The sequence below is a fragment of the Thermobia domestica genome, chromosome 4, assembly GCF_964235325.1.
Source record: "Thermobia domestica chromosome 4, izTheDome1.hap1.1, whole genome shotgun sequence".
NCBI classification, from domain to species: domain Eukaryota; kingdom Metazoa; phylum Arthropoda; class Insecta; order Zygentoma; family Lepismatidae; genus Thermobia; species Thermobia domestica.
This window is the reverse complement of record NC_137457.1, coordinates 158,658,411-158,682,819: the sequence shown is the minus strand read 5'-3', so window position 1 is coordinate 158,682,819 and position 24,409 is coordinate 158,658,411.

Sequence of the window (24,409 nt, the reverse complement as noted above, 5' to 3'; positions counted from 1 at the left end):
AGTGCCCTGTTATACAAGTATTACGTAGTGCTCCGAAATGAAAGCCAAATTAATGTGTATTGTACTAAAAAGTGGAACATTTGAATAAGTGAATCGTGTTGCTAAAGACCTTGTATTTGGATTTAAGTGAAATTTTAACAGAATGGGAAAGAAAACTTGTACATTTGATTCCGCTTGTTTTCAGACTATAAACAAAAAACTCATAGATTCAATTATGACTGATTTATTGGATAGTGTACAAACACAGTCAAGTTTGACGGAAAACGAACTTTAAAGTTGATGAGTGTCAATGAAGTGGACTTCTGTTCATAAAGAAGCAGAAAATACTTTTCATTTATACTGAACAGTGTAGTACTAATTCTAGAGCATTTAATAATAATAATAATAATAATATAGTGAAATTGAAATCTTTTATTATTTTCACATAAAATTTGTATTTTGTGAACGATCAATACGATAGGATTTTTAAATTAGTATACTAATGTTGTTGTTATTCCGATACTTCTCTTTTAGGATACGGTAGGATTTTTAAATTAGTATACTAATGTTGTTGTTATTCCGATACTTCTCTTTTAGGAGTTAAGAAACTTCATTTAGAATGGATGATCTGAAAAGAAACCGTACGGACGTCTTTTTTTCGATCACAGTACAACGTACGTTTACGATGAAGAACGTTGTGTTTGTAGATTTTTGAATTTATCAGAAAGTCCACACGGTGTGAACCGCGATCGAATCAGGGACCCCAAAATACTGGATGTAAATCCTCTATCACTGAGCCATCATACTCGTCAAACCATAAAAAAACAGACACATATGTGAATGTCTGTTTTGCTAGTCTCTTTCTTTTCTCTGTTTGCTAGTACAGTGAACTCCATCTTAAAATGGTTTAGTTTCAAGAGCAACAGATAAGATAACATTGTCAAATGTTTTGATGATTCGTAACAGACTGACCTTCAGACCTGCTAAATGAATAATAAAAGGTACAGTACATTTAATTGTATGTTAAAGAGTTTTAGTCCTATAGTTGACTACTACACTAGTAGAGAGGGAAAGTGATGATGAGAAATGATGAAGTGAAGAAAGTGGGAGGAAACGGGAGAACTCCCAAGGAAACCCATTCATACGGTGTTTGTCCACCACAAAGTTCACTTGTCTGAAGTAGAATTTGAACACGGTGCTTCATGCAATACAGGTGAACGCTCCGGGAGAACCCAGAGGAAATCCACGTACACGGTGTTTGTTCATTATAAAGTTCATCTGGCTGGAACAGAATATTGAACCTGGGACCCCTCCTCATCATGTAGCAGAAGTGAACGCTTTATCAGTGAGCCACTGATGTCCCTGATGAAAAAAAAGTATAAAATATGATAAGAAACACGACCGCCGAGCTAAGATGCCCTCCAGACAATGTATTTGATTTGTGTTTTCCGTGTTCCATAGAGATGAAATTCTATCGTTAAAAACACATACATATAAACGAATTTGTACGTCTCACAATAAAGCCAACAAGGTCTGTCTGTCTTTCTGTTTGTATGAAATGATGTAATGAAGAAAGTGGAAGGAAACTGGTGAACTCCGAAGGGAAATCCACGCATACGATGTTTGTCCACCACAAAGTTCATAGGGCACGAACTGGGATCGAATCAGGGACCCAAGCACTTGAGGTGAACGCTCTACCACTGAGCCACCGTGCCCTCTGGAACGTAAAAATGAAATGATAAGGACGGTTTTCCGGGGACTGTGAATAGCATCTTTTCGTTAAGTTGTAAAGGAAGCAGGGAATTTGTGATCGCTAAAATTAATGACAAGTATATAGAAAAAAAAGACGTGATTTGAACACGGGCCCTCATGCACCAGAGGTAAACACTCTACCACTGAGGCACTGAAGTTAATTTCATAATTTTCTAATGTTAATAAGAGTGAAATCTAACGTTAAATACACATACATAAGTCAACGAACTGAGAGAGTTTTTGTATCTGCAATGTCTACTTGCAAAGAGCAGAAAAATAAGATAACAGAACATGTTTTGTATTTCAATGTTGTTCTCCAGCTGTCGCGTCAACATTATCTTAGGTCATGGTTTCAGACAACACGAAGCGAAGATATGTATGTGTGTGTGTGTGTGTGTTTTAGGTAATATTAAAACAGTGTTTGAGATCTAAAACTTGACAAAACTAGTGTTGCTTATACATCTCGGATGCCGTTACTTATGTACACATGATGTTGATTGATTTTTGAGTTTAACGTTCCGTTCAGCAGCGAGGCTATATGCACCACAAAGTTCACACGGCAAGAGTTAGGATCGAACCAGGGACCCCAATCACAGAAGGTGAACGCTTTACCACTGAGCCACAGCACCCCACGATTTCATCATGGGGCACAAATCTTCAAGTTAAAACAATTGTCTATTCTCAAATAAGAGAACATTTCTCCATTTCTTTAAGTTGATCTAGGAAGTTGAACTTTATACAGTTTTCTCCATATTATAGTCTAAGCTGTATGTGATATTACTTTAAAAGGACGAAAGTGGTTAAAATATTCCCTATTATTATCATCATTTCTTCTAAAATGCTCAGATTCCCGTCATAGAATTCGTATACTAGCTATGTACACAGGCGTGCATTAAGAAATTTTTTGTTGGGAGAGGTCCAAGCTTTGGGCGACGGGGCTCAAATACTACAAGCCTCTGTGTAGTATTGAACGCGTATTATTTTGCACTCGAAAAGACAATAAGTACTATCTAAGTGTATATCTTTCTGTCTGTCTATCTGTATGATGAGTATAATCGTGGTACGTTAAACTGAAATATTTTCTTACGTTTCGAACGTAAGAAATATGTGAAAGTTTGTGTGTGGTTCAGTGATAAAGCAATGACTTATTCTTTCAGATGAATACTTAGTATAGTAGAGTATTGTTCCGCAACCCAATGCATGCGGTCCCTAGTTCGATCTCCGATCAAATAAGCTTATAATTTTTTATTACTAATTGTCGTGCACTGTGACAAAGTGCATGCAACCCCTAGTTTCATCTCCAAACATCGTGTCCATGAGTTTTCATGATCTACTCATACATTCTCATTCTACTAATTATTCATTCATTCATTTGTCTTAATCATCCAACTCCCTCAGCATAATGGACATAGTCGTGGTACGTTAAACTGATTTGAACGTACCTCTAAATTGAGTTTTCCTATTTGCTACGGAATAAAAACATCATATTGTGTTAAGTAATAGTTTTCGCAATCATTGAGACATCATGCCCTTCGTAAGAAAGAGAGAGAGAAAGAGAGAGAGAGAGAGAGAGATGAAATATTTTTAGTTTAACGTTCCGCCTAACAGAATTTCTTCGTATTTCCACTCTTCAGTGAAAATCAACGTTGCCATGCCATTTTCTTTTAACATAACATGTTTTTTTTGAAGGTACATTAGTGACAATACTACACGTCTGTTTCTGTTTCATTTCGAATTTGAAAAAATGTACTTGTCGATTTGCGACTTATGTCTTTTCGTACCGAAAAGTTTCTCCATTCTTGGCAAATAAATCTAAAAGTAATAATTTTTTCTTCACGAACTATGAGAATTGTCTGAAACAAAGAGAGAGATGTGTTTATGCCCTTATTATTATTATACTGAACACCTAACATTACCATCATCATCATCATCATCAGCCTTGAAGAAACATGAATCTAATAAATTCCGAATTCGTTATCTTTCTTTTTTTTTAGAGTAATTAACTGAAAGTGTGATGATTGCCAAATCTGAGGCACGGATCGCCATTAAGTTCCAGCACTTGCTTTGTACAGGATGCATACCAAGAAGCTTCAGCATTTGAAAAACGAAGTAGTGATTGTAAATCCTTTACCACTGAGCCACCATACTCCTCAAACCTTCGTATTTCCACTCTTCAGTGAAAATCAACGTTGCCATGCCATTTTCTTTTAACATAACATGTTTTTTTGAAGGTACATTAGTGACAATACTACACGTCTGTTTCTGTTTCATTTCGAATTTGAAAAAAATGTACTTGTCGATTTGCGACTTATGTCTTTTCGTACCGAAAAGTTTCTCCATTCTTGGCAAATAAATCTAAAAGTAATAATTTTTTCTTCACGAACTATGAGAATTGTCTGAAACAAAGAGAGAGATGTGTTTATGCCCTTATTATTATTATACTGAACACCTAACATTACCATCATCATCATCATCATCAGCCTTGAAGAAACATGAATCTAATAAATTCCGAATTCGTTATCTTTCTTTTTTTTTTAGAGTAATTAACTGAAAGTGTGATGATTGTCAAATCTGAGGCACGGATCGCCATTAAGTTCCAGCACTTGCTTTGTACAGGATGCATACCAAGAAGCTTCAGCATTTTGAAAAACGAAGTAGTGATTGTAAATCCTTTACCACTGAGCCACCATACTCCTCAAACCTAAAATGTAATAGGTTTGTACATCATGTAAAGATCTCCGGAGAAATAAAGATACGTCCCACATATATACCCTTTTTCGGTAAAAGGCCATATGATTAAGACAAATGAATGACGAAAAAATAATAGTTGATAGAATGACAACGTGAATAAACGTTATATCACTGAGTCATCATGCATCCTGAATTCCATTGAATTTATGAGTAGAAGAACAATACACGTACTAGAAAGAATGTGATGTACACGAGAGTAACATGTAATCGTTTCTTAGAAAATTAATTACTTTTCAAAACGAATGTCTAACAATAAAAATGAATCGAATGACTTCATTAAAAGATTGAAATCTATTGAACATGTTCACCATCATCATCTTTAAACATCGCAAGTTTACTTTAAAAAAAATGAACTACATACGTGTGAAGATAAATATTAAACCAAGACATTCATCAACAAAACTGAGAAGTGTTAACGTGATGTTCTGACGTAATGCTGAACAGCAAAAGATAGCATATATCTAAAGAAAGAAACACTGACCTATCCTATATACAGAAGGAGTAGCAATGTAATATTCTGCGACATAATACATGATGCATTTTTATGTAACTCTGCACATGCCGTCATCAGGTCCACAATTTGAATTACTAGCGAAAAAGGTTGCATCACGTAATGACCAATAAGTTTTGATCTATATTTGTTGGAGATACAGTAGCATCATTATTACGTATAGCCATATAATCTTCCTGTATACACGAAAAAGAAAGTATTCTTCAGTTGACAAATTTTCTTTTTCGCACTAATTCGTGAACAAATGAATTAATCTGTTTTCACGTTATCTTTGGAATAGTTATAATTTGATAACTTGTCAAGTCGGTACTGTAATAGGAAAAGAAATTTTCTCAACTGCCTGTATGGGCACTAAATGTTTATCCGCGAAGATGTATTGCTTTTTAAGACAAATAAGAAAAGGTAATTCAGATGACGAATTACAATAGTCTTGTGTTACGTTTTTTGAACAAATCTGAAAAAGTGATTAGATCTAGCAATGTAGTATTCTGTGATATAATACATGATGCATTTTACATAACTCTGCACATGTTGACATCAGGTCCACAATTTGAATTACGCTATTAAAGATGTACCTAGACTTATATTCGGTTAATCAATTCTGTAACTGTAACTGATCACTTACACTTCGAAAAATTGCACAAATCTGAAATTTTCAGATGAATCTTTAATGCGAAAAAAAGTTGCATCACGTAATGGTCAACAAGTTTTGATAAGTGATGACACTACGGATAAAAAAAAATATCTATATCCTCCTAACTCTAGCAATTCCCGAAAGTCGCTGCTAACAGGTGTAATATAAATCAAAAATCATCGCTGATAATGGGCTTGCGTGTACAAATTTCTAATTTCGATATCGTTTTTCTAAAATATATTGGATCTTGGATCAAGTTATCACAAACTTTTTTGAACGTACCTATGTTTTTGTATCATCTCGAATTTGAAAATGTACTTATTGAATTGAGACTTGCCTCTTTTTGTATCGAGAAGTTTCTCTCGTTTTGTTGGCAATACTAGTTACCATAGTAATAGTATTTTGAGGTTTCAGCGTTAGATCTTCATAATAAATCTTTCAATCCTCCTTCATTTGTACATTTTGTTTCTACTTTTATATCTCTGTAGTTATTAGATAAAACATAAAATGTGAACGTGATTTAAAAACAAAGATAGAGTAGGAATATTGAAAGAAGCATTTAAATAAGAAATAACCTATCTTGTGAATCTTAGAATAAGAAGTTAGAAACATAAACTACTCACGCACACACGATGTTTGTACACTACAAAGTTCACTTCATGGGAACTGTGATTAAAATCGAACCCGTACACATCATTTGAGGTACAATTCATGTTCATTCCTGTTCTTTGTTTACTGTAATGAAAAGGTATGTTCTAGGTCAGATCACCAACATTCCTTAATATTCCGAATTTTCTGTAAATTTTGTCTAATGTGGGCATCTTCCTCATCAAAAACTTGGGCGAACTAGTATTGCTCATAAGTCTCGGATGTGTGTGAATTAGTAATGCTCATAAATCTCGGATGTTTCTGTATTGTCTTGAGTTTGAAAATACATCGTGTTCGTGCAATTACTATATCAATTTAAAGCTTTTATATATACCACATGTGACATTAAAACAGTGTCTGAGGTCTAAAACTTCAGTGAACTAGTATTGTCTATGAGTCTCGGATGTTTCTGTTTCATTTCGAATTTGAAAAAAAATGTACTTGTCGATTTGCGACTTATCTCTTTTTCGTACCGAAAAGTTTCTCGAATCGTGTCATATTTTGTCAGACAGTGAAGATAGGAACAAAGGAACCACTGGATGGATTATTTTGCAAAGAGGAATTACATCCTGTGACGTTATCAAAGATCTAGATATTCTATGCTTGGTCGTCCTTCTGCCTTTCTCTCTATCAACACGGATTTAATAAAAAAAAAAGTCGTGAGAAACACTAAAAGTATTTCACATTATTGCTTATATTTCTCATGGTTTTCCTTTTCCAGTCTAATAAGACCATGATTCCAAAACGACTTAAAATGAGCTGAAGGAGCGAGCCATTTATGAAACTCGACTCGACTCGAAACTCGGCCTGAAAACAGTAACTCGACTCGAAACTCAACTCGAGAAAATTACATTTGACTCGACTTACGCCTATCCCTAAGATTTACGCATGTAACCTACGATTTTACGTACGCTACATAGTTTTTTTTCTTTGTGGCATCAAGTCTGTATATAATTGGTTCATATTGAGCCTCAAAGTCTTTCAAAATCCTCAACTTCAGTCCATATAATGGAAATTTAACCCAATTTGAGAAATGTTGGATAATGTTGCGTGTTGTGTGTCATCTTCTTTTTTTATCCATTGACTTATAGAGGATTTATTTTTCTTTCTTCTTTGAAATGAACTGGAATGTTAATAATTTATTCTACTAATATCTTCTTAAAATATTCCTTACTTAATAAAACTAAATTTTGGTAGATCTATATCAGTTGTCTGAAAAGCATTGTCCTTTGAAGTTCAAAATTGAGAATACACTTGTGATTTGAAAATAACGCAATGAAACTTCAAATACAAATGATCTGCCATTTTCCGGTAACAGAATTAACCTGTAACTGTAGAACAAGTATTTCAAACTTGTGAGTTGCATGTGGCCCTTGAATCATTTCTTTGTGACCATTGGTTCACCTTCAGAAAACAAGAAAGAAGTACTCGTATATATATATATATATATATATAATGGCCCAAAAGTATATATACATCCCCGTACTGATCAGCTCATGGAATTTTCATTTACTTATTGCATTGCAGTATATTGACTTAGCTTCTCCATTATTTGCTCTTAATTCCTTTTCACTTATGCCTAAACTCGGAATAGACCGAAGCATATAATGTCATACTTGATCAATGCAGGTATGTATACCTACTTTGGGTCACTTTGTGATACGTTCAAAGATAGTTCACATAGACAATGTTCTTAAATCAACTTCATATGGCTTAAACCAGCGACAATTTGCTGTTTTCTTGGGAGATTTTGCATAAATATTCTAGGTTTCCCTATCGCAGAGAAGTGTGCTCGGTATCCTGTGCTCCACGGGTCTGAAAAGTTCCTAGAACTTGAGAGATGGAATTAACAATTTTCTTCAAATCAAAGAACAAAGTACAAACTTACTGACAGATTCTTTATGGATGCAATATGTTTCTTTCATGGCAGATGATATTACGAAATATTTGTCACATTTTAATTTGAAACTTTAAGGAAAAACATAATTACTGCAAACATTACGTAAATAAAACGTTAGAACACAAGTTGAAGCTCTGGGAGAAACTGTTACAAAACGAAGACTTCATACATTTACCAATTTGTGTTAAGTATGGAACAAGTACAAGACACTTGCTTTGTACAGGTTGCATACCAAGAAGCTTCAGCATTGGAAAAATGAATTCAAAGAAAGATTTCGCGATATCAAAGATTAGCTCTCCCTGTATTCTGCTTCTTTCTGAACTGACATTAAGGAATGAGCAACTCTCAGTCCTTTCGCGTGGGAGGTGCAGGTTCGATTCCCGTCGGGAGCTCATGTGGTTTGGATTCCACGTTAATCAGTAGGGCCACGTCTCATATAGCCTCACTGCCAAACGGGACGTTAAACTCAAAATCAACTGATATATGCCACATGTAACATTAAAACAGTGTCTGAGGGCTAAAACTTGAGTGAACTAGTATTGTCTATGAGACTCGGATGTTTCTGTTTCATTTCGAATTTGAAAAAAAATGTACTTGTCGATTTATATCAAACGAATCTACTCCCCAAATTAATAATAATAATAATAATAATAATAATAATAATAATAATAATAATAATCAAACGGTGAATTTAGTACATAACTTTTCACAAATTAAGATTTCCTGCTCGAAGTGATTCTACCTAAGGAACGTCTGAGATGATTTTTCGTTTCTTTTACTTTTATTAAAATGTAAAACTTCCAAACAAATGTACAAGATTAAATCTAAACCTAATAGCTCTCTCTCTCTCTCTCTCTTTCTCTCTTCAATTAGTTTTTTATTGGTGAATGAATTCAAATACGATTTTTAATACAACGTAAAATATTAGTGAACTAATGAATGATACATAATCGGATATGTATAAAATATATCACTTTCACTAAAATCACTACACTGAAAAAAATATTTTTTTCTTTTCATAATAATGAATTCAAATACGATTTTTACATACAACGTAAAATATTACTCACTAATGAATGATACATTTTTCAGAAATGTATAAAATATATCACTTTAATAAAATCACTAGACTGAAACATATGTTTTCTTTCTTTGCGTGTTTCATTTCACTATTGGTATAGTAAACTTGATAATGTATATAATTTTCAGACAGTTAGATATCCTCTTGTCACTCAATTTACGTCATAAAAATATATATCACTTTTCACTAAAACCACTACACTGAAAAATATTTTTTTCTTCTTTTTTTATCAACACATATCCATCTCATCGATGTCATCCACAGGTTGAGTATCAGTTTCCCCCCCACCATGATTGTGTTTGAATTGTGTCAAATAATTCATCCCTGATTGCTTCTATAATTTTTTGTTTACATAATACTTTCATTTCCATTTTTAATCTTTCATCATCAATGATTATATCACCGTCCTTCTTCAAAGCCGGAGATACATTCGGAAAACTATTGTTCATTTCACTAATAATATTTTGTTCATTTACACACGTATGAATTGCCTCAAGTCCAGTACATGCAAGACATTGCGATTCTACATGATTGCGAATAGTCACTGTACACAATTGAAAATATTCACGTACCACCTCAATGCAAAGTTTACTTTTTTTTTACAGCATGCTCAATACATGGTAATATTTCCAAAAAATGAAACCATTCGCTTGAATTTAAGTATACACTGTTTCGAGGAGCATGAAGTGTACCTTTTTTCTCTATTATAACTATTTTCTCACCCATCAAGTTTCGCAACAGCAGTTCATTATTTCGTCCAAGAGAATTTATAGATGTACTTTCAACTTGCGAATTTAAATAATCCGAAACAAATGGGATCAAATGTACAAGTTTTCCTCACTCCGACAAATTTAACTCGACTCCAAAAATAATTCCTTTACCAATACGGATCACTGGCTCAAATGTATCACTATCCAATCCAATACAAATTAATTTTGTTTTCATTGAACTAAGTCCATATTGGACACTTAACAGCAAACACTCTCTCTTAGTCACCATTGTCGTTGATGCCACCTTTAACTAATGAATAATATGTTCACTCTCGAAGACGTATTCTATATGTATGACCATTAAATCACCTTGTCCTCATTATCTTAAGAATTCGCAGGATACCTTTCTTATCTCTCAATGGAAATAATAATAATAAAGGACTCTCCTGCGTGAGACACAAAACTTAATACATTCACACAGGATTGAAAATTTTCAAGCTCATCGATTTTCCTTAACATTGTGTGAGAACATGATGTCTTAAGAAATCCCACGAACAAAGATCATTTCTTTGATCACATAGGAAGTAAATCGTAAACGAAATAAGCTGAATTGCATAAATAATGAAATTTGTAACTAAGTAAGTTAACGAATAGTGTAATGAGAGAATTTACTTATCATGCGTACAAAAGATTTATTACACTAATTTTACAACTAAACAAGGGCTAATGCTATATCCGTACATATCAATTATTTATTAACTTGAGAAAGGCCTACGACTCGAATATGAGGGAAACAAAATTTGAAATACCGAAAAAAGTTATTTAAACTAATTAACATATATTTAAATGAATCTAAAAGTAATAAATTTTTCTTCACGAACTTTGAGATTGGTCTGAAACAGAGAGAGAGAAGCGTTGACGCCCTTATTATTATACTGAGCATCTAGTCTAGTAACACATGAAGGCAAAATTTGTATGTGATGTCTTGTACTTCCAAGTCGAGTTGCCATATTACACGATTTAACGGATATCTTCCAATTAAAGCCTTAATTTACAACAGTGAAAACAGAATGAATCCTTTTTCTATGACTTTTATAAGGAGTTCTGTCCGACATTGGATCTCATCATAAATTTTTGTAAAAGTATCGTCGATCTTGCTTCTCGATGTATTCTATCTCGTCTCGAGAATGAACTATATCATGAGGGACGTACCCTTCGCCACAGAATTAAGATTTCTTGTTCAAAGTAATTCTACTTAAGGAACGTCTAAGACGATTTTTCGTTTCTTTTATTTTTTATTAAAATGTAAATCTCCAAACCTAGCCATAAGAACAGAAACACGACTAAATGTAGAATGTTACACATGATGATCGGGAAAACAATTGTGTGCAACGATAAAGATGAAATCTTTCAGTTTAACGCCCCACGAATATCTATTTTAGGCTAAGATGAAAGGATGATTAAGGTATTTTAAATGAAATGATATTATGAGATGAAGCGGAAATACCACATGAGAATCAACGAACACGATGTTGTCCATCACAAATTTATTTATTTAATGTCCTACGATTATGCCCATTATGCTAAGGCATCATGAGCTAATATATTCGGTAGTCGAGCTAGGGACCATCATATACCAAATGTAAGCGCTTTGCCGCTGTGCCTTCTGCTCATCTTTTCACCACCTCCAGCTGTTCTAATAGCTAACACGGACATGTGGTGAACGTGATCCTGAGTTCGATTTACGGATGGGAGAGCATTGGAAGTCAAAAATAAAGCAAGTTTATTATGATAACTGTTTTCAAGAAACATATGAACTTTTCCAAACGAATAAAATCTCCCCCCCTCTCCCCTTGCTACATTTAATATCCTTATTCAATTTCATTTCCTTATTCACACACATTATTTGATAGATGTATCAAAATATCATCTTTAGTAAATCTTATCTATTAACAGACTTATTTTTCATTACACAAACTCAGCGTTTTCGCATTCAGATTACACTATCTTCAGTCGCACGTGAGTATGTTCGTATGTGAAGACGACAACAAACATACATGTAATCTCAAATGCTGTATACGTTTGAAAATACGATATTCACGATTCATGCAATGCGATATTCCCCTGAGCAACTAAGGTCTATTCGATCAAAGAACAGTCTGCAAACAAATTCTATTCCCATGAACACTTACAAGTGAATTCGTGAGAATCCCAAGACCAAATTAGATAAAACAAATAGTTCATAACCTACAGACATTTCGTGGTGCGTAATCTTTAGTGCTATGGGAATGTTATAGCGCAATATTTCATCACGGCTTCAACTTAAGTGATTTTAATTACTTGTCATAGCAGATAACATCATGTGAATATCCATATAATACTTTTCACATGCAATACAATCAACCCTGCTGATTTGAGCATACACATTTTTTCATCCTACGTTTTAAAACATTATGATATGCTATGAGAAGTGCTTCCGCTACCAATACCTTTAAAAAACATCCAGGAACTACAACAATCATCTTATCAACTCAATTTCCTGAGAAGGTTCCAGACGAAAATTTTCCAGACGTTTCGTAAGAAACTTCTCAAACTCTTCGCAGAAAATCTGGGAACTTCTATTCTTAGTATTACAAGATGAGTCTGGTGGGTCTAAGGTGGAGGGGGAATCTAGCTACCCAATACAAGACGACTAGAAAAAAAGGACGAAAAGTTTTTTTTAATAAAATCTAATCTATATGCGAGGCACTGACGTACAGTGATAGAGTGCCCACCTCAAGTTGGATTACTCCGTGCAAGGATTAATTCAACTCTAAATCGTGAAGTACTGGTCTCGCGTTCGATTCCGATGTACAATCTTTATTTCATAAGTTAACGAAGCTAAGTGCTTCGAAATGAAGAGCTTCGAACAATGTACATATCATATGCTACGCTAAAACCAATACATGAAATTCTTTTTTTTTTCATGCAAGAATTAATTCAACTCTAAATCGTAAAGCACTGGTCTTGCGTTTAGTGTACAGGTTCGATTCTCGATGAGAAAGCATTGAATATTTTAAGATATTAAGTATGCTCTTCGCTATTCAATACATAACGAAAAGACGAAAATCAATCAATCAATTGGGAAGCTTCGAACTTGATATTCAATCAATTGGGAAGCTTCGAACGTGATAACTAAAAGGACTCTCATCAAGATCCGGTAGCCGCCCCAAGAGTATGAGCATAGTAATAACGTTCGCTTACGTTCTTCGCAGGAGGGAATGGAGTGGAGGGGTTTGAGGGGTTCAAATCCATAACGAAAAGACAAAAATCAATCAATCAATTGGGAAGCTTCGATCATGATAACTAATAGAACTCTCATCCGTCCAAGAGCATTTAGCTATTCAATACATAACGAAAAGCAAAAATCAATCAATCAATCAATTGGGAAGCTTCGCCGTCCAAGAGTATGAGCATAGTAACAACGTTCCCTTATGTTTTTCGCAGGACAGAGTGGAGGGGGTTTGGGGGTTCAAATTCATAACGAAAAGACAAAAATCAATCAATCAATTGGGAAGCTTCGATCATGATAACTAATAGAACTCTCATCCGTCCAAGAGCATTTAGCTATTCAATACATAACGAAAAGCAAAAATCAATCAATCAATCAATTGGGAAGCTTCGCCGTCCAAGAGTATGAGCATAGTAACAACGTTCCCTTACGTTCTTCGCAGGAGGGAGTGGAGGGGTTTGGGGGTTCAAATTCATAACGAAAAGACAAAAATCAATCAATCAATCCATTGGGAAGCTTCGATCATGATAACTAATAGGACTCTGATCCGTCCATCAGTATGAGCATCCAAGACTATGAAGGACAAGAGCCTCTAGCTATTCAATACATAACGAAAAGCAAAAATCAATCAATCAATCATGAAGCTTCGATCATGATAACTGATAGGACTATGATCCCTCCAAGAGTATGACCATCCAAGACTATCACCATAACAACAACAAACTGTTCTCATAGGGGTTCAGATAAACCAAAATTTTCCCACGCGCTTCTCTGGTAGCCGTAAAAGGCTATGAACATAGCAACCAAAGGCTTGTCGAAACTTGCCTCCCAATTCCAGGAAATGACACAGAATTCTAGGAAAACAAGATAATTTTTTGCTGACTCGGCCGTCTATCCGCGGGGATATCTACTAATGTAAAACGACTGCTCGTGGTGTGTTATATATAGTTTTCTGGGAGGTTGGGAAAAACATAGACACCTCCAACGGCGTTTACGTCCAAATTCAAACCCATTATCAGAGAATGGGAGGCTGGAAGATCTAGAAATAAAATATTATAAATTACTTAAATATATGTCGAATTTATAGTTTGGGGTTTTGAAACTCTTTCTAGTAATTTTAGAAGGTATGCACTTGAAGATGGGCTTTTGGTCATATCAATTTCCCACCGTGAATAGAAATGAATATTTCAACAGGAATATATATATCATGCCAATTTTCGCAATCGAGAAAACATGTGTAGATGTACGTTTTGTCTTTTAATTGAAATTAGAGATGTTAAAATCAGAGATGTAGTGGGTCGTTGGGTCAAATGAGCTAAGTGTTTGTGAGTTGGTCAGCAGTTCGTAGGTGAACACGACGTGATCCCTGCGAAACACCAATCACTGTGAATCAACTGACCCATTAGGGTCCATCCACTCTTTGTACTCTGTGCATTGTATACAAAATCTGCAAAACACAGTTTAATTTGTCTACGTTTTATACTTTCAAGACTTCCTTCTTCCTTCATTTTCATTTGTTTTTAATAACAAATGGTGTTCAGGAGCTTCTGGATGTTGATATCAGCAATTGTAATACTATCAGTACGAATTACTATTTGCCTATTGAGACGCACAGTGAGAGTTTCTATAGAAACTAACTATGGGAAATAAAATTGTTTTTTTTTACAAGCTCTCATTACAACCGCTTACAACTGAAGTCAGTGGAGAAGAGGAGGTGGATCATGGGTAAGGTTTGATGACGATGGGAATTAGGTGGTCAAAGTCGGTCACAATGGATTAGAGTGGTTCATATTGAATGATAGTTCATATTGGGTCACGGTAGATCAATTGGTTACTGTGAGTGATACTGGGAAACGTTGAGTTGTGGATCAGAGGAACGTGGTTCAGGATGAGTGGTGAGTCAGTTTATTGTGCAAAAAGTTTTTATTGGTCCACGCAATCTCTGGTTAAAATTATACGAAAAAGGAGAGGCTTCGAAGAGTTACGGCTCATATATAATACCTCAGCAGAAAGCAATAAATCTCAAACGATTCACTGTACTACTTCATAGAGCTAGAGATATTGGAATTTGTATGATTAAATTAAAACTTCAATGATTTATCGTTCTTAATAGTTTCCGTGGCGAAGTGCTCATACAGTTTAAAGTTCGTGACGATCCTTGGGTGCTTTTTTGAGTGCTTTTCGCACTCACCTGAATATAAAAAAAATCTCATATTTTCGATTTAACAGTATTTTGGGAAGTAGTTATATGGTTCGTTGGCGTTCCGACGCGTCTCTGCCGCTAGTTTTATAATTCTCAAAACATAACTGAGACAAACACGGATTGTAGCTGTGGACCACTAATTTTTGGCGAAAGGTCGATAGTTTTCTGATATGCTTTCTATTGACCTTTATGATATGGGGGACCGCATCTGAAAACTAAAGGTATAAAGAGGCAAAGATTCTATGAAGTCGGTTGTCACGCCTAAAATCTGAAACGAGGAAATATATCTCAAAACCTGAAAACACGTATTCCATAATTTTAAATATACCCCTTATTGAGGTAAAATATTTTCCACGGTGATTCCAACTCCAAATTTGCAAATTCAATTCACAAACAGTTTCGTAACATTGCCGTGATGTTAACTTAGCGAAACGTCCTTATTTGTTAGCTATTAATTAATCAAGTACTGTTATATATATTACTGACATTTCCGTTTGGTTTTCTTTGATATCTTATCCATTTAAAAATCTACATTTAGTACTCATTAGTACTCACGGTTTGTAAGAAGCTTTTGGTATGTGAAATTATTCAAAAACGATTATTTTAGTGTGAGATGAAAAGGGTGAGAAATAACATGTCTCAAATGACTAAAATTAAGGTGGAACTTATAAATTGGATTCGTGAAACTTTTACATCATAATATAAATTACATTTAATGACATGTTTAAGAAAGAACGAGCATGTCAGTATGATTCTGAATTTACAGGGGCAGCATCAAAGCGTTGCTCGCATAACTAAAAATTTTAATGTATGCGTATAAACGTTTATTAAAGTATAACTCCGGAATGTCTGGGGCAACTTTAACAAAATGTGGTAGACATCTTTTCAATCTAAGAATACAATATTGGGTGATATCAATACAACGGAGAAGTTGATCATTATTCCCAGTTTGGAAGTAGTTACTCGCATTGGTATCAATAAAAAGAGAACTGAGCACTACTCGTCTCGGCTGACCTCGGAGAAGAACCATCCTTTTGAAGTATCCACACCCCTATTCTCGAGCCGAGTAACTACTCCGCGCTTGATATTAATAAAAATCAAAGACTCCTCTGTGATGCTAGTAGCTTCTCCAAATTTGTGGAGCAACCTAATTAGGTGACTCCGTGTGAAATGTGGAAGAGTATATGATTGTTTTGCTACATCCAAAAAACTTATAAACTGTTTAGAAATGTTCCAAATGGATATTACAAAAAACATAATAGGTTCATGAATGAAAACGTAGAGGGGTTAGCACAACATTTTTTAGGAGAATCAACCGAAAATTGTGGTGGTGCAATACGTAATGACGAAAATTTGCAAGTTTTCTTGCGTTACGTGCGTGATCCGGGATTCCAAGTCGGAATGTCACGGGATTCTGGTGTGGTTCTAAGTACTGTGTCTATGAATACAACAAATGTAATGCATGCGATTTTTGCGAACTGTGAAAATGGATTGTTTCCGGAAGTGTGCGTAAGATGCAAACTGCAAAGACAGAGTATCAAGAACAATATATAATTCAGGGTGGTATCGGAGCACTTGACTATACACACGTAGCAATAAAGAAACCTAGTATTTTGGAGACGAATACGGTAATAGGAACAGCTCCTTCGTGGCTAAGCGGTCAGCGTAGACGCCTTTGGCATGGGAGACCCGCGTACGATTCCCGGCGGGAGCTCATGTGTTTCGGATTCCACGTTAATCAGTGGGTCCCATCTCATATAGCCTCGCTACTGAAAAGGACGTTAAATTCAAAATCAACTCAACTCAAAATTGATAGGAAGGGTGTATACATGAGAATGTATTTTGTGTAGGTAAAGGCGAAAGGCGACACGTATGGTGTGGAAAACGCAATCAGATGGACGTGCTTTATGACGTGACCGGCTGGACATCTTTAAAAAAGGAAACAAAGAGACCAAGTGTCTGAATTCGTTGTTAAAGCCAAACAATCTACAATGACCATGGGCAATACGTGATATGCGCTTGTCATGTTAATCTTCATATTGCTGGATTCGAAACAAAATCCAACAGCTCCACTAGCTTCATTCCCATGGTTTCAGTGTTACATTCCTGTTTCCCGTTTTTTTCCTTTTTTGTTTCTTTTTCCTTTCTTTCTTTTTTGTTTTTTTCTGGGTCGAATATTAAAGTTCCTCATTTGGATTTGTGTATCAGTCGTAGATGTATTTGATATTCCGTTGTATTTAACTGTAATTGCCTTCAAAGCTTCGGCCTTCCTTCGTTTGCTGTCTGGTAATTGTCACTTTGAAAGTACCACTGGAAATTCTTTTACGTATAATTTCAACAAATGCACTTTAATTGAAATTCGCGTTGTTACTTGTCTCTTTCATGGCGTAATTGATACTGCGCCATAGGTTCATCACAAAGAAATGACCGCCCGATGACTCACTGCTACGCGCAGATGAAACGCGAGTGAACGTTCATAAATTCGGAGCAGTCTAGACCTGAGTGGTGGCTTGTTTTATTGATAAGAAATTGAGGGAGGAGATTACTCCAGGTGTAGTTACTCCGATTCTCGAGGAGGACTTCTCAGGAGTAGTTACTAATTTTTATTGATACCACCCATTGTGGTAGTAATAAATAGAAGTTTTGAGAAATTACATGAAAAAATAATGTTAAACGACTGATCGTAGTGTGTTATCAATAGTTTTTGGGTCGTTGAGATGAATACTGATGTCTCCAATGGCAATTTCAAATTCATCCCCGTCTTAAGAGAATTGGATGTTTGGAGATCTGAAAAATACAACTTCTAAATTACTGAAAGATTCGCCAAATTTATGCTTCTGAGGGCCAGGGAAACGTTTCCAAGTAATTTAGAAGAATGTTTGTATCCACTTCAAGCTGAGCTCTTTTTAGTTATATGAATTTCCCACTGTGAGAAGAAGTGACCATCTCAACTAATAAATGTGTATTTTGTCTTTTAAACAAATTCACATCTTAAAACCAGAGATGGAGTGTTTCGGTGGCTCAAATGAGACAACCATTTGTGAATTGATAAATGGATCGTGGGTGAATAGGACGTGAACTCACCATGAAACACTTCCTACCGTCACACTCACATTCCGACCGAAACTGACACAACGACACATACAGGTTAGTGCAATGTTTCGAACACTGTTGAACTTTTTCTCCTTTTTACTTTCAAGACCTTCAATTTGTTTTCTTTTGATTTGTATCTAACGAAAATATCTGCACTTTTGTATCTTCATATTTGCAATTGTAGTAATTGCAATAGGAATTGCTACTTGCTTTTTTAGATGCAGCCTCTAGGATCATAGGTCAGAGTTGATTACGATGGGTTTTAGTTGCACGGAGTTGGACACAATAGGTCAGAGTTGTTCATAGTGAGTGGTGTGTCCCTGGATCACGTTATGTCAATCGGTCATTGTGGGTCATTGTGGGTCACAGTGGGTCGTGTGTCAGTGGATCTTTTTGACAATTCGTGTTGGGTCAGTGGGTCGGGCCTCAAGTTTCTATTGACAACACGCCATCTAGTAGGTGAGACTGAACTTTTCTACGACAAAGGCTTGCCGCCGCTTTGTATATTTTATTACATGTTTCTGTGATCTTTTGCGCTGGCGCCATTACTGTCTGGCCGTAGTGCGAGTTCCCTTTATACTTTTCCCGCTTGCTTTACATATTTTATTACGTATGTGTGATTTTTGCTGTAGCCATTATTGTTGGAATTAATTGCGACTTCCTTTTATACTTTTACAGCTTGTTTTGCATAGCTTATTACGTATGTGTGATTTTTTCCGCTGGCGCCCTTACTGTCTGACCGTAGTGCGAGTTCCCTTTATACTTTTACCGCTTGCTCTGTATATTTTATTACATATGTGTAACCTTTGCGCTGGCGCCATTATTGTTGCGAGTTTTGCACACCCGCTTTGTATATTTGCCGCTTGGTAGCCGTGGACGCTAATGGTATTTTAATTTATAGATACCGGCACACTTTGTATATTTATTTAATATTGTGACCTAAGTAAGAAGAGAAAGTTACTTACCTTTGATGACACGCCCGCTATTTTGCTGGCTATTTCCTGGTTGTTTGTTGTTGCAGTTGCATATAATTTATGTCCATATCCTAGTGTTGTTTGTAACGAGAATAATTACAGTGATTTTTCCCCTAAATAGGTAAATTTTTCTTTTTAGGGATGTTTTGTAGTGTTGCAACGAAAAGTAATTAGATTTTCGATAATTTGTATGTAAGCTATTGAGTGTTTCCTTTTATGTACAGTGATTAGATTGTTGTTGAGTTTAGTTTAGCGTCCCTTTCAGCAACGATGCTATATGAGACGTGGACCTACTGATTAACGTGGAATCCGAACCTCATGAGCTTCCGCCGGGAATAGAACACGGGTTGATTACGCCAAAGTTGCGTACGCTAACCGATTAGCCAGGGAGGAGCTCTACAGTGATTAGACTACGTATAGTTACCTATAATATAATTTTTACGTAATGAGACCAAGCCCTAATTGTGAATTATACTTTAATTTCTACTAGATTAATTATGAATTTACCTTGCACATTCTTTTATTTATATAATTGGAAATGATCAATATTAATTAACCTATAATACTTATTATATGTATATACTTACGTATGAAGAATTGAGCTTTGCCAATTGTGGTTTTTAATAGACGGATTTGTTTTTCCAATATGGCGGCGTTGCGTGATTTTTGAACAGAGGTTCCTCCATTGTTGGAGCCTAGAATGCGAATGCGCGCGTCTTGCTTGCATTGTCGTATAGATTGATGGTAATTAAAATTGTGGAGAATTTGGCTGGGGGAAGTTGCATAGTTTAATATATTATTGCATTATGTGATTAATTTATATTATTTTTTGTTTTAGCATGTACTTAATTATTATAAAATTGAAATAATAATAATAGATAACGAGACATTTTGATAAAGAAAGCGGAACCCCACAGTACTACGATATGTACAACTGTGCTGCCATCTATTGCCAATAATTACAACTCTATTTAACAGCCACGTTATATGGGAGACTGATACAGAATGAAAGGGGGACTTAAGGTGAATTACATGAGATTTAGATGTACAAGGAAGAGAACAGAATAAAATAAATAGAGAAAACTATTATTGTTTATTGAATTGAAACAATATTTAAGCGTAATATATTAGTTTGTAATGAGGTTATTAAATTATGTTTAACTGGATACGTATGCATTCTGTAGGTAGTTTATTATTTATTTAGGATTTTTATTTAATAATATGGTGTGTAGAAGTATATTGAATTGCTATAAAATAGAACAATGTGTATTTTATTTGTATAGATGTATTTAAGATTATATTCGGGTGCAGTTTTAGTATTGGTTTGCGTTAGCGTATTTGAATGTGTGGAACGGCATATGATGGATTTGGAATGGGCGGAGTATATACGTCGCTTGGGAATTGTTTAGTATTGGTTTGCACTAATGAATATTGCACATATTGAGGAAATGTTGAAGATTGTCTTTATGCTAATTGGTACTATGATTTCCATTTGAAAGAATTAGATAAATAATAGCTTGAAATATTTTAAATTGGATTACAGTATGGAGCATAATATTTAAGTATATTGTATTTACTGCGAACTCGAGTATATATATATATATATATATATATATATATATATATATATATATATATATATATATATATGTAACTGTTATTATAGAATTAACAAGTACCAGAGATAATTATATTGTTTTTATTTACCATGTATTGAATTATAAGAATATATATTCCTTATAATATTTGATAACAGTTGGGAAGCTTTATATGCTGATTGATTTTTACGTGTGGAACTGATTTAATTTGAAGTAATAGCAAATACATTTGACAGATAATTGACGTATTTGCAACTATTGAAATGGGTATAAAATGTTTTATGTATGTAAAAATATTTAATATTTTTTGTTTGTAAAGTATGAGTCAATTTTAACTGCTAATGTATAAAATTATAGATAGGGTTTTAAGCTATTTTAGAATGAGCTTAGGAGATAATAAAATTATTATGGAATGAGACCAGCATGATGCATAGGGGAGATGACATGTGGAATGTTTGGTAAAGTTTTATTATTTTAGGAAATAATATATTAATGAATATAACGGGCAATATTTTTAAGAGAAACCCATATTTTAGTATTGGTGTACTATTGAAAGCATGAATCAACAATTTTGAAGGCATAAGACATAGGCAAAGACTTGTATTTATTGGTGTTATTGTTTTACATTTACCGGAGAGGATGTTGCTGCCATTATGTTAAAACAGTTTTGAATAGATTTGAATTATTGGAATATAGTTTTTTTATACTTAGGGACTTATTTATAAATTCAACTTACGAAATTAGAATATTATCGATTGAATTATTTTACAATGTACATAATTATATATATATATTAATGTTATTGACTAGTTATTTAACACTAGAAGCACGAAGCAGTAATTTTGACTGCTTCAAGAAATATAATTTCGTATCACTTCTGTAATATTTTCGCTAAGGCCCTGAATTTCGTTGACTTTTAATATTTTTGTGTCCACTTTTTGATAATATTAACAATAAGTTTATGTCCCTTTTCACAGGGGCGCTAGTGTCAGTTATACCTAGAAGCACGAAGCAGTCATTTTGACTGCCTTATAAAGAGTATGGAAAATTAATGTTTCTGTTTGTGATTTGCAAGTGGTAGCATTACGCAATTCTTATTTATGTACAAAAGAAAAATTGAAACCTTTATTGATTGTAATTTGAGACACAAAAACTTATTGTTTTCTCTAACAAGTTCATAATAGATTTTTCCCTGTCCTACAAGATATCAGGTAGTGTGTTATTGTAGACAAACAAATTAGTTCAGATACATGCGGCCAATAGTGAGTACGTATAGTTAGTTGAGGTGAACCGTGTACATGTGACATTTTACGATGAAACCTCAAGAAATACATGGTCTCTTAGAAATTGAGTCTGAAGAAAATAATGAAAATTTGCAGGATTCTAGTGAAGATGATGGAAACTTGAGTGTTTTTGAACCTAAATAGAACATTTTATATTCAAGTGATGAATAAAAGGAACGATGATGGAGAATACAAAGACAATAGTGGTGATAGTTTTAATTCTCCAGATGGAACAATGTGGACAAAATTGGATTTGGAACAAGGTGACGTTTGCCGTCTATGGAAGAAGAATATGTTCGCGAAGCTCCAGGACCGATTAATTTTGGCAAGAAGCGAGTGTCTGAGGAAGAATGTAGTAGTGCTTTTTTTTATTATTTGATGAGCCAATGAGGAGGCATATACTAAAGTTCACTAAAGCTAAAGGGTATAGGCAACTGAACTCAACAACATGCTCTTCAACTCTTTCCGAACTACAATATTATTTGGGGAACAAAATCTGCAAGGCTTCAAATCGACAAATTCACACTCGCGTTAGAACTTTTACTGGGAGGTGCAAAAAAAGTCAGAAACCGCATGACGTGTCGTTGACGAGCAACTCTATTCCACGAAAGTCAGATGTCGATTACATCAATATATGCCAAATAAATCCGATAAACTTCGTATCAAGTTCTGATTACTTGCTGACTTGCATTCAAAGTATGTCCTAAAAGACTTTCCATATCTGGGCAAGATTTGGAATGCCCTGCTGGGACACAGTTAAGTGAATTTGTGGTGTCTAGTTTGATAAATCCATTCACTAAAAGGGAATGAGTGTTCCATGTGATAACTTCTTCACGACAAGTAAACTAGCTGATTCTTTTAGGGCTAAATGTACTAGTTTAGCTAGGAAAATAAAACAAAACAGAAGAGAACTTCCTAAAGTTTTGCAACTTCAAAAGACAAAGACCTGTATCACTGTGATGCTTACCATGTATATATTAACTGCCTACAAATGTAAGCGGATCAAGTGTTTGAATCTTGAGTTCCATGCATAAGTAAGTATCACTTTCCACGACACCAAAGAAAGTGACCATAAACTATAACATTTTACAGTCAGATAAAGTTTGGTGTAGACATCGTGGATCAAATGGTATAGAAATACACAGTGAGATGTGCATGTAGACGGTGGCCAATGTACGTTCTTTTCAATTTGGTTGATTTTACATACTTGATTTCGTGGATTGTATACGAAGAAGCTACTGGAAAGAAAATCAGTTGGCTACAATATCCCCAACGTTTGGCCAAAGACATGATGCTCATTGTGACAAATGACAGTGACAGTGTATCTGAAGATAGAGAAGTTCCTTCCATGCGCAAGCGAATATAATGTCTAGTTCGATTGCCAAAAACTACAAAACAGCAGACATATGTTTCAAATGTCGAAAGTGCGTTCGTGGGTAGTGTACTGCTGAGATCCGAATGCGAATTATCTGCTCCCAGTGAAAGTGACACTGTAATGGCTTCCTCCTAAGGAGATATTTTTAAAAGATACCATAGAAAATGTTATTTTACAATAAACGTTTATTATCTAAGAGTTGACAGTAATCTTTGGTTATTTTCATTATTTTAAAATCTATGATATTAAACTTATTTTATTCACAAATATTTTGATATGATATATATATATATATATATATATATATATATATATATATATATATATATATATATATATATATATATATGATGTGCTTAATGTTTATAAATAAACATTATAAAATAAATAATTTGTTTGGTAGGGTTACTTGTAGAAATGTCTCAATAAGAAAGTCACAAAATACAGTCATCCTGTAACACCATTATTTTCTTTTTTAGTTAGAAATGGAAAGCAGTCAATTTGACTGCTTCGTGCTTCTAGGGAGTTCAAAACTTACGTGCTTCTAGTGTTAAAATTTAGACGAATTGTACTTTTAGTGCTGGAATGGTATATTTATATTTGTATAGATCATGTACTAATACGGAACACATTGATTAGTATACAA